Source organism: Durio zibethinus, chromosome 17 (genome assembly GCF_047325235.1).
Source record: "Durio zibethinus cultivar Kanyao isolate XHJ-2024 chromosome 17, ASM4732523v1, whole genome shotgun sequence".
NCBI lineage: Eukaryota > Viridiplantae > Streptophyta > Magnoliopsida > Malvales > Malvaceae > Durio > Durio zibethinus.
In genome coordinates, this window is record NC_143178.1 from 17,506,673 (window position 1) to 17,522,804 (window position 16,132).

Genomic DNA, 16,132 nt, shown 5'->3' on the forward strand with positions numbered 1-16,132 from the left:
ACATTACAAAACACATCTTTCTCACTTTTAGACATCTCAAAACAAGCAGGAGACAATTGGGATTTGCAATTAGAAAGCAACTTTGGATGAAGGTTAGGGTAAATCCTTATGTCAACTAGGTCAAACTAACTTTTTAAGTCATCTTTTGATCTTTTATTCACATTGAGTGTTGTCCTGATAAAATTTTAGCAAACATTCTTTTCTATATGCATCACATTAAGGTTATGATGTAATAAATTATATTTCCATAAGGCAAGTTAAAAAGATACTTCTTTTTTCCACAACTCAGACTCATTAAGATCATCTTCTTCATCTTTCTTCTCATCATTTTGGATATTAACATTACCAACTTGAGTATCAGTATCACCAACTTGAGAAATACAAGATCGGATACATTCAAAGATCTCTTTCACTTTTTTTATTGATTGAGTCAATTTTTCATCATTGAAATTGATATCTTTTAACTATGACAAGAGATCATACCTACTAATTGGTAATGATGCTCTCTTTTACTCTCTAGTTTCATGAAAGAGATGTTTTTGGAACTAAATCAATGATTATCATCTAACTATCTACAATGTACCATATAACTGAACTTCTTACCATTATGTAACCATTTCGAACATGTCTGCGTAGCACAACATGGACAAGCATAACGACCTTTGGTGCTCCAACTAAATAAATTTGCATCAATAGAAAAATCGTTAATAGTTCATAATAAGCAACATTCATATTGGAGTTTTCTTTTTTTAAAGCATTATAAGTCTCAACTCTTTCTCATAACTACTTTAACTTTTCAATCAAAGGTTGTAAATAGATGTCTATATCATTTCCCAAACCTTTCTCCTTAAGAATTATCATAGACAAAATAAATGATTGTTGCTTCATGGCAATCCATGGTGATAAATTATAAGGAATCAATATAACTAGCCAAGTACTATAAAAAGTACTCATCACTTTGAATGGATTGAATGCATTAGATTCTAGTCGAAGCATAGTATTTTAAGGATCAAAAGAAAAGCCTAAAAAGCTATAGTAAAATGATTTTCATGCCAAAGAATCAACAGGATGCCTTAATAATTTATCATCTGTCCACTCATTATGATGCCACCTCATAAATTTTATAGTTTTGGAAGAGGTAAAGAGTCATTGAAGTTTCAGTATTAATAAAAAATACCATAAAACCTTTACAGGCTTCTTTTTAACATAGATTTCATCATCCTTATTCAACTTTTCTTTAAGATTTGTGTCCAACCAATGAGAATTACCACACATATGACAAGATTGTTGATTTTTTCTATCATTTTAATATAACATGCAATCATTGGCATAACTATGAATTTTCTCATATCCAAGACCTAACTTCTTGATCATCTTTTTTGAATCCTTACAAGATTCAGAGATTTTTGCAAAAGGAAACATTTTTTTCATAAACTCTAATAATAAAGTCAAGGAGTTTCTTTGCCATCCACATAAGCATTTCAAGTGAAAGAGATGCACGCAGAAAGACAACCTTGAATGCTTAGATCTCTTATAAAGTTCTTCATTCATATCTTCAAGCAACTTGTAAAACTTTGATGCTTTTCCACTAGGTTATTGGTCACTTACACCTATCCCATGTTCACCAAAATCATTCATTTCAACATTTGACTCATTAAATCCATCATTTCAAGGAGACAAATTATGAAAATGTTGGTTATGAATATTGGAAGTGTCTTGCAATATGCCTTCTATGTCATCTTGTCTAATTGGATCAGGTTAGTGTTAGGATGCCCTTGAAGTTGAAGGAACTATAGTTGTTGACTTTGATGGTATAGACTCTCCATGAAAATACCAATTAACATATCCCAAGATAAATCCAATACAAACTAAATGTTCCAAAACAACTTCACAAATTTGCCAATCGATATCAGCACACTTCAAACATTGGCATAAAATAATATTTTCTTCACTTGCATTATTAAATGTAAAATTAAGAAAAATTTTCACTCCATCTCGGTACTTTTGACTTAATCTTGACTTTTGCATCAAACTCTTATTCATTTAGTACTTGCTACATTATCAAACCAAAATTATATAATTAATTACATGAAAACAAACTAAATGTTACACTTAAATTAGTAACAAACTTAGATCTCCTAACAAGTTACTTGAATTAGTCAAAGGTGATTATTTGTTGAAAAGGGAATACCTTCACTAATTCAAAACACTAGTGGCCAAAGACACGATTGATAGAAATAGAGCAATTGATGATGAGCAAACCTTAATCTCAAACTGAAAATAAACAAAAAAAAACCATATTAGTATTTTTAAATATTAATATACAAAATGAGAAAAAAATTGAAAACAGACAATCAAACAAAAGAAAAAAAAAAAAAAATTAGGCAAAAAAGCATTTGACAAATAGCTATTTAAAACAACTATATCTTTACCATCCTTAACAATAGGGTGAAATGAACCATCTTAACAATATCTTTGAGCCATAGTTGAATTTTGGTCGACTCTTTGGACTGATTGAAAGAGCTAATATTTAAATTATTTTTTTGAGCTAACTAAATTATTTTTTTATGTATATAATGTTAAAAGTATTTCAAATAAAAAATCTATTGGCTCATATATTATGTTATAAATCTATGATAAATCACTCGCAACAAAAGATCCTAGTGATCCTTACTAACTCATTTACTGTTAGAAAATTTTGGGTCTTTACAACATAGGTGGGAATGTTTATTCATTCTAACTGTAAATAGATAGTAGTCCTAACAATCAAATGGGTTTGGCTGTGAGTGCCTTGGGTTTCATATCAAGTAATTCATTAGGATCATAAAGGAAAACATTATTTCTAGAGGCATCCAACATCGAAGCATCATTATTTTTCGACAAGATAAATGGTCGACAAATGGGTTACTAGATGGAAAAGAATCTGTTAAACAATAAATAAATAAATCTAATAGAGCCACAAGAAAATTTTAAAGTAGGGCCAGTTTGTGAATCAAACAAAAATTTGAAATACAAGATAATTAAGCAAATGCATATGAATGGTGGGATTAAACCTTACCTCATATATCAATAGGCAATAGCCCAAATAGAAATAGCAACACCAAGGGCATACACACCAATCGCGACCCCAACAAGCTCTTTCTCAAACTCCGTCACTGCTCCAATCCCCAAAATACCCAAATCATAATTGGCACTCATTTCAAAATTGCCTTGCTAGCATTTCACACCATAGCATCGATGAATAACACCATTGCCCATTACCTCAACTGGGTCGAGTTGAGGAATAGTTATTCTTCATAATTTTGGGGATTATGTTGATGGCGAGTTATGACTCGAAAGGTTATGTCGACTTGGGTGTGAGAGAGAGGGTCAGAGACCCAATAGAGAATGAAGGGTGAAGGGAAGTGAGGTTTTGGTGGTGGTAGGTGGTAGTTGTTAAAAGCTAGTAAAAGAAGACTCCGAGGAAGGTTGGTTTGTGTAGGGAGAGGTAGCCAGTGTAAGCTAAGTCACATGCTGATTGTGGAAAAGAAATCGATGAAAAACAAGAAGACCAATGTCGTAAATAGAAAAGAAATCCATAAAAAAAAAAAGGAATTAAGCTTAAAACGAAAGGAATTGACTAGAAAAATATAGAACATGGCAGGAGAAACAAAGGAAAAAGGCAGAAAAAGAGGTTTGGGAATTTAGGGGAATTTTTAATGGCATTTAAAAAAAAAAACGCCACTAAATACCTTATTTAGTGGCATTTTCTTTTAAAAATGCCATTAAAATACATTTAAAACGAGGAGTTTTATGTTACTGAAGACAATTTGGTGACGTTTACTACAAAAACGTTGCTAAATCTATAAACATACTAAAAATTAGCAGCATTTGTTAAAAAAATGCCATTAAAAATTTTAGCATACTGCATTTTCCTTTCTAGAAAATTATATTTTTATATTTAATAAATTTTTATAATTATAGGGAGTCATTTTATAACAAAATGCCACAAAATGAAGGCTTTTTAGTGACATTTTTTATCGTAAACGTTGCTATATACATAATTAGTAGTGTTTTTTATAAAAACGCTGCTAGATTTTAAAAAACAAAGGATTTTATGGCGTTTACTTGTAAATGCCAAATGCTGTAAAAAAAACTACCACAAAATGTTCTTTTTCCTATAGTGAGTAGCTCATGTGCTATAAAGACATTATCGGTTATTAGCCTTCTGAGGACAAAAGCACTTTGGTTTGCACTAATACATAAAGCTAACACATACTTCAACTTATTAGTTTACGATTTGGCAATAATTTTATAAAAATATTATACAAACTAATAGCTCGATATTGGGTAATTCTTTTTAGGTTAGTTAGCTTGGTGTTGTGACATACGGGCCCATGAAACCCAACCACTGAACTTTGAGTAAGGTGCTGAAAAGCATTTTCGATAAAAAGCAAAAATGAGGGGTCATCACCAATATTTTTTAGGGTGTGATTGGTCACTTAAAAATTTTATCTTTTTGATAAAACATTAAAACATGTTTAAAATTTTATAAAAAAATAATTTGTGGTCTGGGAAAACAAAATTTAAGTTTAAGAGTTGGTTATGCATAATGAAGGATTAGCACCTTGCAGTGCCTCTCAAAGAAGGTATCGATTGATTACATGTTATCTTTAGATTTTGATGAAAATGGTCCTATTATAATGTTTAGAAGTTAATTCCTTTGTCTTGCAAAACTTGAATTTCTTTTGTTTTGAAAACAAATCAATTTGTTTTGGAAATAAAGCACTTTATTTTTATTTTTGGATCAAGATGAAAATGTTTTAAGTATTGATATATCTTTTTCACTCTCTTATATTTAGTTAAAGCTTTAAAAGCATCTCTAACTTAAAGGTTTTCAAATTACCCTAAAAAATCAAGATAACACTTTGCATAAATGATAACCATAGAGATTCCTTCTATATTTAGGCCAGATCTTGAAGGCTATTTTTAATTGAGATGCCAACTTATTTAAAATATATTTTTTTGAAAACTCATTTTGGAAAACATATGCATAGCACGTATTTATATAACAATAATATGGATGTATGGCAATTGAATAAAAATGACAAAATATGGATGTATGACAATTTAAGAATGCATATAACAACAAAGTAAAATGAAATGCAATTGCATAAATGGGGTCAAGGATTGATTTTTGGGTTTGAGGTTGGTTCAAGTTTTTCAGGTTTGGGATATGTATAGGGTCTAGGTTAGGGTTTGTGGTTTAGTTTAGGGTCTAGGCTACGATTTCAGTTCAGAGTTTAGGGTTTTGGCTTAGGGTTTAAGGTTTGCTTGAGGTTTTACGGTTTGATTTAAGGTTTAGGGTTTATGGTTTATAGGGGTTTAGGGTTTGGTTTAAGATTTAGGTGTAGTTAAGGGTTTAGGTTAGGGCTTAGGGTTGTCATAACGTATTTGTTTGGAGACTCGATCGCTAGATGTAAAAATTTAAAATTGTAAAAAACATGGGGAGTCACCACCAATAATTTTTAGGATATGATTAGCTATCCAAAATTTTTTATCTTTTTAATAGAACAATAAAACATATTTCAAAATTTCTTAAGAAGATAATTTTGGTCTACAAAGACAGGATTGGGTTCGAGAGTTTTTTTACGTGTAAGGAATAATTAGCACCCCCACAGCACTCATAAAATTGGTACTAATTAATCATGCGTTATTTATAGTTTTGAACAAAAATGAATTTTATTTAAGATTTAATAATAATTCTCTTTTTTTAAAAGAAAGAAAAGCAATTAAAAATCTTTATTTAGGAATATTGCAAAAATTTTTTGATTAAAGAAACATTTTATAATTCTCCAACATCTATACAGAATCTAAAGATAATTCTTTCATTTGAGATTCACCACAAAATTTCTTTAAATGTAAAAACAACATTCTTTATAAATGACAACTGTTGGTAACTTTTCAACGTCTAGGCATAGTACCAAAAATTATCTTCCTTTTAATGTTATTTTAATTTTATTTTTCTTAAAAGTAATTTTTCACAGAGCATTTTATGTAGTAAAAATAAAGAATGATATAATTAACATTAAATATTGATAATTAAAATAAATATATATGCGTAATGAATGCAAATATTAATCTAAAAATGAGATATATACGAATGATGATAAGATGCGAATTTAGCAATTAGGTTATTAAATATAAAAAAGACTATTTTGACTCTCCAACCTCCAGGCAAAGTTTTAGTACTACTATTTATATTTACGATCCTATTTTATTTTTATCTTTTATTTAATTTTATTATTTCGAAATATGAAATTATATGAAAATTCTTAATAAAATAAAATTTCCTTAATACCCCATCATTTAGGTAGTATTTGGGAATAGATTACTTCATGGAAAGTGATCATATAAATCCTTAAATGTTATGATGGTTTCAGGGTTTTGGGTAGACAATCAAATATTATTTAGGGTTTTAACTAGGGTTTTGGGATTTTACTTAGGGTTTAGGGTTTTATTTAGAGTTTTCAGTTTCACTTAGGGTTTCATGTGTCACTTAGAATTTAGTGTTTCATATAGATTTAGGGTTTACTCAGAGTTTTAGGGTTTTAATTTAGGATTTAGAGTTTCAGGTTTCACTTAGGGTTTTAGGATTTTATTTAGGATTTTAATTTAGGGTTTCAAAAATTTACAAACTTCTTTAAAAATCTCCAATATCTAGGCAAAATTTTCTAGCAAGCTCATTTTTTATTATTATAATTTCTCTAAAAAACTGAATTTTTATATTTTACATATTTTTTTCGTTACAATTTATATTATTATTGTTATTATTATTATTATTATTATTATTAATTCACCTTTTATTATTTTTATTTTTAATAATTTAATAATTCTCCAATATATAGGTGAAATTATTATTATTATTTAAAACATTATTTGTAACTCTCTCCAACATTTAGGCAGGGATTTGAAAATTATTATTTTTATTTTTTATTACTATATTTAGGTAACAATTTTTTAAGAAAATGCAAGTAATAACAAAAATGCATAAAATATAATCAAAGAACATAATCATGCCAATTGAAAGGCTGATATATATGCAAAATTACTAAATAATCAAAGTCAGACATAAATCAAAATAAACATGGATTATAATAATGGAAATAATAATGATAACTATGCAAAAATATATTTAAACATTCATATGGTCTAAGTTTTTTATTTATTATATTTTTTTTGTTTAATTTCCCTACATTCAGGTAGAATTAAGTTTTTAAATACGATTTTGAATTCCCTCTAGCATTTAGGCAGAGTTTCCAAAATCATTATTTTTTTTTAAAAAAAGCACTGTTGTTATTATTTTTTAAAGGCATGATGAAATAAATTAAAAGTACTTGGAAAAGAAAAAAAATAATAACAATAATTTAAAGCATAGAAATTGAATTATATAAATGCTAAAATAAGCGTGAAAATTTAACGAATAAGGAAATTAAACAACTATGAACAACAGTAGAATTTCAACCACACAACTTTCATACCAAAAAGATTTAGGAAACAATAGAATGATGCTTGGTTTGGAAACTTTTTGCTACAATTTCAAAACTCATTGGGTTCCCTATACTTTCATGAAGTCTTATTATTGGAGTCTAAAACAAACTGTTTTCCAACCCATCAAGGACTATAAGCATGGGTGATGAACAAAGGAACATAAGATAGTTGTAGATAACAAAAATGAGAAGAGCTAAACCTGGTAGCACTAGCTCATTATGAACTCAAAATAGAATGACTTGAACCTCCCCACCAGCAACCAACATGCAAAGGTAGTAAACTAAAAGCAGCAAACAGGTGAAGCCTCAAGCTTCCGAAAACAATCAATACAAACAAGCATGGGAATGACTTTGGGCTTTAAGACAGTTCATGTATAGTAGAAAGAATAAACAACAAACATGAAGTAACTAAAACTTCAAATTTTGTTAATAGACATAGACAAGGGAAGAATAATGAAAACTAAAATACACCAAATAGGATGATGTTTGAAGCATGAATAACAACCCTATAAACATTGAACATGACCAACACAAAAAGCTGGGAGTTTTGAGCTTAAACTGAACAACAAACAGCATAGCGGACTTCACCTAATCTTCATACATGAAACTAGACAACAAGCATGAAAAGAAGAAGAAAAAAAAAACTCAATTTCTATACATGTTGCGTGAACAACAAATATAAAAAGAATGACACATTAAGCTTAAGCTTAAGCTTCATTCTACAGATTCCATGCAAAATGAAAAACAAAATGAAAGAAAGAGCAAGTTCCAAGTTTTATGAAAAGGTGTTTGGGAAGGAGGTAGGTTTTCTAAAATTAAATCACCAACACAAAAGAAATAACTAATTTTGCGTAATTGTAATTAAATTATTTTGCATTTCTATTAAATTCAATCAGCCTTTTAATAGGCTTACAAGATAACTAATAGAGTAAAAAACTCAAACAGTTAACAAATAATGAGAAAGTGGAGAAAGTGGTTGAATATTAGGAATCACCTAACTACATATAACAACGACTAGCAACTATATCCTAAAAACCAGGACATCGAGCCCAAACATGAACTCAATTTTGGATCATTCTTCATCATTTCCCTTAATTCAAAATCACATATTCCAAGACCTAATCTAAAGTAGAAAAATTTCTCTCTTAAAAGTGCTTTAATGAAAAGATTTGCTAGCTACTCATTCATTCCACAATGCTCTATTTTGATTATGCTATTTGTAACTAAGTCACTAACAAAATGAAAGTGAATGTGAATGTCCTTTGTTCTCCCATGAAATGCCAGATTTTTTATCATAGCAATTGTTGACTTGTTGTCATAGAAAAGTTTAGTTGCTCTATCTAGAACCCGACAAAGATCTATGAAAAGTCTTCTAATCTAAATTGCTTGACAACTTGTTAAAGTTGCTACTATATATTCAGCTTATAAAGATGATAAAGCTGTTATAGCTTGTTTTCTTGAACTCCATGTGGTGGCACCTGATTCAAGAGTGAAAACACTTGCTGAAGTACTCTTTCTATCATCCAACAAACTTTTCAATCACTATCTATGAATCTATATAACCTGAAGTTTTTAATTTGCCAATACCAAATCCCAAAATCATTAGTTCCAGCAATATAACATATGACTCTTTTTGCCACTCCAAGATGATGTTGTGTAAGACTTTGCATAAACTTGGATATTACACTGACAAAAAATGCAATATCTAGTCTACTATAGGTCAAATAAATCAAACCTCCTACTAAGCTTCTAAAAGTCTTTGCATTAGCCTTTTCTGAACCATCTTCAAGTTGTAACTTTTCATTCATGTTCATGGGTGTGGCAGTTGGATTACAATTGAGCAAGTTAAATCTTTTAAGTAGATCCATATATAAAGGTAAACAATTATAAGATCATTTTTTCCTTTTTTTTTCACGTAAAGAGTAGGCTCGTTCTCACTGCTTATAAAGCCATTGTGACAAAAATAGATATCAATCTTACTATACCATGCCTGTGGTACTTGTTTTAGCTTGTAAAATGCCTTCTTTAGCTTGAACACGTTTGTCTTCTTGCCTTTGATCACAAACCCTTTAGGTTGATTGAAATATACCTTTTTTTTCAAGTCTCCATTTAAAAAGGTAGACTTGACATCAAATTGATACATAGGCCAATGGAGTCATGCAACCAAGGCTAAAATAATTCTCACAGTTTCAAATTGAGCAACTAGAGAAAAAGTTTCTTCAAAATCAATACCTTGTTGCTACGACTATCCTTTTGCCACCAATTAGGTTTTGTGCTTTTATATGGTTCCATCAGTGTGATATTTCACTTTGAACACCCATTTGAGGCCAATTGTATTCTTGTCTTTAGGTAGATCTACCATCTCTCATGTTTTATTCTTTTGGATTACCGTCATCTCTTTTTGCATTGCATTCTACCATTTTTCTTGGTTTGCTACTTCTTCAAAGTTGTAGGATTTAAAATAAAGAGAGCAAATTGACAAGTTTCATAAATATCCTTCAAAGATCTTAACTATCTTAGAGGTGTTTCATCTGATAATTTTTTCAAGAAAGATAAACTATTATGTTGTAAGGTTGGAGATGGGGAGTGAGATAAGGAAGCTAGTGAAAAAAACTACCTAAAAAGTTCATAGAGGTTGATTCAACATCTTCATTTGCTGTATTCTCACTTGGATTCTTACTTTCACTTAGAATCATAATTTGAGTTGTCTTGTTTATGCCATTCCACTATTAACTAGTATTTTTATCAAAATCATATTTCTGCTAATAATCACCTTGTCGCTAAAAGGATTATATAGACAATATGTTTTGGATTGAGTGTAATATCCCATAAAAATGCATTTTTCAAAAATTTTCTCAAGTTTGTGATGAGCTTGAGAATTAACCAAAGCATATGCAACATAACCAAAAATCTTCAAGTGGCTTACCGTTGGTCTTATAGCTCTTCATGCTTAATATGGTGTCTAATTGAGGAGTATTTTATAAGAGAAAGATTCAAAAAGTAAACAACAGTTGCCATAGCTTCAGCCCAAAAATGATTCAGTTGTCTTCTCGCTTACAACAAGCTTTTAGCCATTTCCACAATAGTATGATTCTTTCTTTTAGCTACACCATTTTGCTTTGGAGTGTAGGGTGCAATCAATTCCCTATGAATGTCATTTTCCTCGAAAAAAAGTTAAACTCATTAGATAAAAATTCTCCTCCTTGATCAATGCGAAGAGTCTTTATGAAAGTTTTCACTTTGCTTTTCTACAAAAGCCTTGAATTTTCTAAAACTCTCAAAAGTCTCTGACTTATTGGTTGGAAAATAAAGCCAACTTATTCTACTATAATCATCAGTAAAGAGTAAAAAATACTTACTCCCATCAAGTGATGTAGCTATCATAGGCCCACAAAGATTGACATGTATCAATTCAAGGCAATCAGAGGCTCTCCATGATTGTCTACTTGGAAATGATTTACTTGCTTGTTTCCCATAAATACACCATTCACATAAATTAAAAAATCCAATTTGATGCAATCCAAGAACCATACCTTTCTTACTTAGTAACTGCAAGCCTTTGATATTGAGATGTCTATATCGTAGATCTCATAACTTTGATTCATCATTCCTGCTAACAATAAGAGCTTGCTTTTTCACATTAGAAAATTTAAGTGAAAACATCTTGTTTTCTATCATATGCACATTCATCATAAGTTGCCAAAATTTATCTTTAATCACACATAATCCATTTTAAAACACAATTGCATATCCACTAGCCATTAGTTGTCTAACATTCAACAAACTATGCATCAAATTAGAAACAAAGAAGATACCAGAAAGTAATTTTATTTTACCATTACTTGCCTTCACTATAATAGTACCTTTTTTTCAACTTGCATTTACTTGTTATCCTCAAGTTTTACTTGTAACTTTTATGACTCATCAAGATCCTTAAACAGTGATTTATTGGCGGTCATATAGTTTGAGCACCCATTATCCATAAACTAAATATCATTTGGAATTTCATTAGTAGGTAAATGGGTCATGAATAACTTACCTTCTTTGCTTTCTTCATCCTTATAGCTCACTTAGTTCCAGCAATTTGCCTTTACATGCCTAAATTTCTTGTAATTGTAACACTGGACAGCACTCTAGTTCCTTTTTTGCTCACCAATAAACTACTTGTCCTATCCATCATAATGACTTTTTCCTCTACCTCTGCCATGTCCTTTGCCAATGGACACTTCCTTTCTAGTTTCTTCTCTTTTCACTTGAAATACCTTTTCATCAGTCTCTTCTTATGATCTGTTCAGCCTTGTCTCATAAGCTTGCAAAGAATCCATTAGTTCATCAAAGGCAAAAATAGATAAATTTTTAAACTCTTTTATTGTAGTAACTATATGATTAAACTTTGGAGTTAGGCTTTGTAAAACTTTAAAAGCAATAGTCTCATAAGTAATCTTATCACTATAAGATCTCAATTGAGTAACGATAGAAATTACTCTAGAAAAAAAATCTTGCACTATCTTGTCATCATTAAAGTTTCAAATTCAGGTTGGAAAGTTTGGAGTTTCACAGTAATACTTTTAAAGAGCCTTGAAACTCTTTTTGCAAGGTTTCCCAAGCTTCTTTTGAAGTGTTGGTTACTACAATCCTGGAGAAAAGTATCTCATGAATTGCTTGTTGAATGATAAAAAGGGCTTTGGAATCTTTTTTCTTGTTGTCTTTTAACTATCCTTCATCATTATTATTCTCATCATATCCGATCTTTACAAAACCCCAAAGATCTTAAGATTTGAAGAGTTTTCATCTTAATACTCCAGAAGTCGTAACATTTTTTGTCAAAAATAGGAATGAGAGGTTGGGCTACATTTAAACTGCCATTCACTACCATTGTTGACAATTCAACGGATACAAAAAATGGGTAAGGATCTTAAGGCTGTAATACCAAAAATTTGTTAGGGAATAAGGTAGGTTTTCTAAAATTAAATCACTAATGCAAAGAGAAATAACTAATTTTGGGTAATTATAAATAAAGTACTCTACATTTCTACTAAATTCAATCAGTCTTTTAATAGGCTTACAAGATAACTAATAGAGTAAAAAGCTCAAACAGTTAATAGATAATGGGAAAGATGAGAAAGTGGTTGAATATCAGGAATCACCCAACCATGTATAACAACTGCTACCAACTATATATTAAAAACCAAGACATTGAACTCAAACATGAACTCAATTTTTGATCACTCTTTAATAAAATGTTATAGCTATAAAAAGCTACTTTTTTGTTTCTATTTGTGGCTTTACTATTTTCAACGAATGCTTTCTCTTTCCCTTTTATTTTTTTTTTTTAGCTACTGGTCGTTAGCTTTTTTTCTAGTTTTTTATTGCATTCTGGTTCCATGAACCCAACTTTCTCTTTTTTTTTTAGTTTCCTTTTTTGTTTGGTATTTCCTTAAGTGCTTTTCTTTTTTGTTAATTTTTTCTTTCACATTTTTTGCTAGGAAACCTCTTTTGCATGCCCAATTTTTTCTTTTTCTTTTATGCCCTTCTTAGTTTCTATTTCTTCCTTTTTGCTACTATTTTTTCTTTTTTTGCTTTCTTTTCATTCTTTTCTACTATTGGCATGCCCCTTCTCACGAAAGCCTTAATTTTTTTTAGTTTAGCTTTCCTTTATTTTTTTTTGTTATTGCTTGCATCTTTTTTTTTTTGTTTTCTTGGTTTCTCTTTAGTTTTTTTCAGTTTTTGCCTTTGTTTTTTTACGTGGCCTTTTTCTTTTCTTTTTGTTGGTTTATTTTTTGCTACTCTTTACACCAGTTCTTAATTTTTTTTTACTAGTTTTCACATCTATTCTTTTTCTTTTGCTATCGCCTTTCTTTGTTGCTTATTTTCTATTTCTTTTGTTCTTTTCTGCTTGTCATTCTACATTTTTTTCTTGCCTTTTTCCTTGTTGAATCTTGCCTAATCGATCACCTTTCCTTTTTTTGCTTCCATTACAGCTTTTTTTTTTAATGTTTTTTGTTGCTTTATGCCATCATCTCATGACTTAGCCATTCCTTCCTTTTTTTTAGTTTTTCTCTTCACATCATGCTCCCTTTTCATGCCATGCATTATTCTTTTTCTAACACATAGGATGACCAATTCTAACAAGGCCTAACTACATTTTATGGCCCATTTAGGCCTTTTGGTTTTTAGTCTTGGACTATATGTATTTTTTGGTGGTGGGCCTTTTTAATTTTGATCTTGGATTTCATTTTTTCTTTTTTTTTTTTGAATTTTCAAATTTTTATTATTTTTTTGGCCAAGCTTTTTATTGTTTTGGTTATTTATTTATTTATTACTTTATACTATTATTTTCAAATTTTTAATTAATTAAAAATTTTTAAGAATTTTTATTATTATTTTTTAGTTGATATTTTATTTAATGGTCAACAATAGGCCATTAATGGGCTTTAAAAAGGAATCTTTTTGTTGGGCCTTTTATTGGACTAATTTAGACATTCAATTAGGTTTATGCAACAAGCCTTACAATAGGGTCCACATTAGGCTTCATGCGAAGCATTTAAAAGTAGGTCATGTATTGGACCGAAAAAATGAATGTTAAACCCAATTGCATGAGTTTAAACAAAACAATTAAATATCATGGACAAATAGGTGTCTACAACTGCCCCTATTTGCATATTTTTTAGGAGAAAAAATAATGCAAAGATATATAAAATAATTTTGTCCAAATGCTGCTTGATAGAAAAATTGGTTTTGCTTTTTTTGTTTGTTTTGTTTTTCTTTTCCTTAAGATGGCCAAGATTAAACCATGAGTCAAAGAAAAGGATGATTGGAATTGATAAAGTTGAATGAAGTGACTGGCCTTGAATCGTAGGTTGAATTCGGTGATCGTTTATCTAGGTTTACGTGCTAGCTAATTTGGGTTTTCGTACCTATTAATTTTAGTTTTACCTTCTAGTTAAACTAGGTTTAAATTTAGGTGCTAGCTAAACTAAGCTTAAGACTTCTCGATGCCAACTAATATAGGGTTTAAAACTTGCATATAAGCTAAACTAAGCTTAATTTTTCGTTTGGTGCCAGCGAGATTAGGCTTAAATTTTCATTTAGTGCTAGTTAAATTGGGCTTAAATTTTCATTAGGGCTAGATAATTTAGGCTTAAATGTTCCATTGGGTGCCAACTAAACTGGACTTAAATTTTCATTGGTGCCAGATAATCTAGGCTTAAATTTGCATTATGTTCCGACTAAATAGGGCTTAAATTTTCATTGGCTCCTGCTAACCTAGGCTTAAATTTGCATTGGGTGCTAGCTCAATTGGGCTTAAATTTGCATTGGTGCCAGATAATTTGAGCTTAAATTTTCATTGGGTGCCAGCTAAATTGGGCTTAAAGTTTTATTGGTGCTAGCTAAATTTGGCCTAAATTTTCTTTGATGATAGATAATTTGAACTTAAATTTCATTAGTGCCAATAATCTAGAGTTAAACTTGCATTGGGTACCGACTAAACTAAGCTTAAAACTTAAGTAGACTTAAATTTTTCTAGGGAATTGATGATCCCTATTAGAAATGAAAGAGGTGAAAATTTTTTCTCTTAATGGATTGGATGATTCTACACCTAGAGACTTTTGTTAATTCAGAAAGACTTTACCATTTAAATGGGATAAAAGTGATGTATACTTTTTCAACTAATTTGGGCTTATGTGCCAGCTAAACTGGGCTTATATGGCGGTTAAATTGGGTTTATGTGCTAGCTAATCTAGGCTTGTATACTAGCTACTTTGGGCTTACATGCCAACTAAAGTGGGGTTATGTGTTAGCTAATCTAGGCTTGTATGCCGACTAGACTAGGCTTAAAACTTGAGTACGAATTAAACTGGGCTTAAATTTTTTCTTAAGTGCTAGAAATACTGAATTTAAATTTTCATGGGTGCTAGCTAAATTGGGCTTAAAACCTAAGTGCTAGCTCAATTAGGTTTAAATTTTTTCTTGAATACCAAAAAAATCTAGACCTTAATTTTTCTCGAGAATTGGCAATCCTTACTAGAAATGAAAAAGGTGAAAAATTTCTTTCCAAATGGATTGAATGGTTCAACACACTGAGATTCTGTTCATTCAAAATAGTTTTTTCACTTGAAGGGGATAAAAGAGGCATATACTTTTTTCATGTAGGTTTACAAATAAAATATAAGTTTTTCTAAAAACACGAATCCTTTGAAAACTAAGCATATTCATCACTTTCTTTAGTCTCCAAATGTGACATTTTCATATATGTCAAGGTGAGATTTTGAAAGGTTATTAAAGAATGGAAAAAATTGAGATTTTCAAAATCAACCCTTCTTAAATTTTTAGGACCTTGATATCTTTAGATCGTTTATAGGTTTGGCTTATCTTTATTCAATATCCACCTCATTTAGTATTAGGAGTGGCATTCAAGTTTTGCTCTAAATTGCCCACTTGTAAAGTTTTCACTCTAGAGCCTTATTCATATTTTTTCTCATTTTATTCTTTTTATTATTATTTATTTTATATTATCACTCAATGCACTTAAGAATTCAAACTTATTCAAAAAAGGATAATGGTCCAAAAAAAATTAGGTAATAAAAAGGGACTAAAAGGTT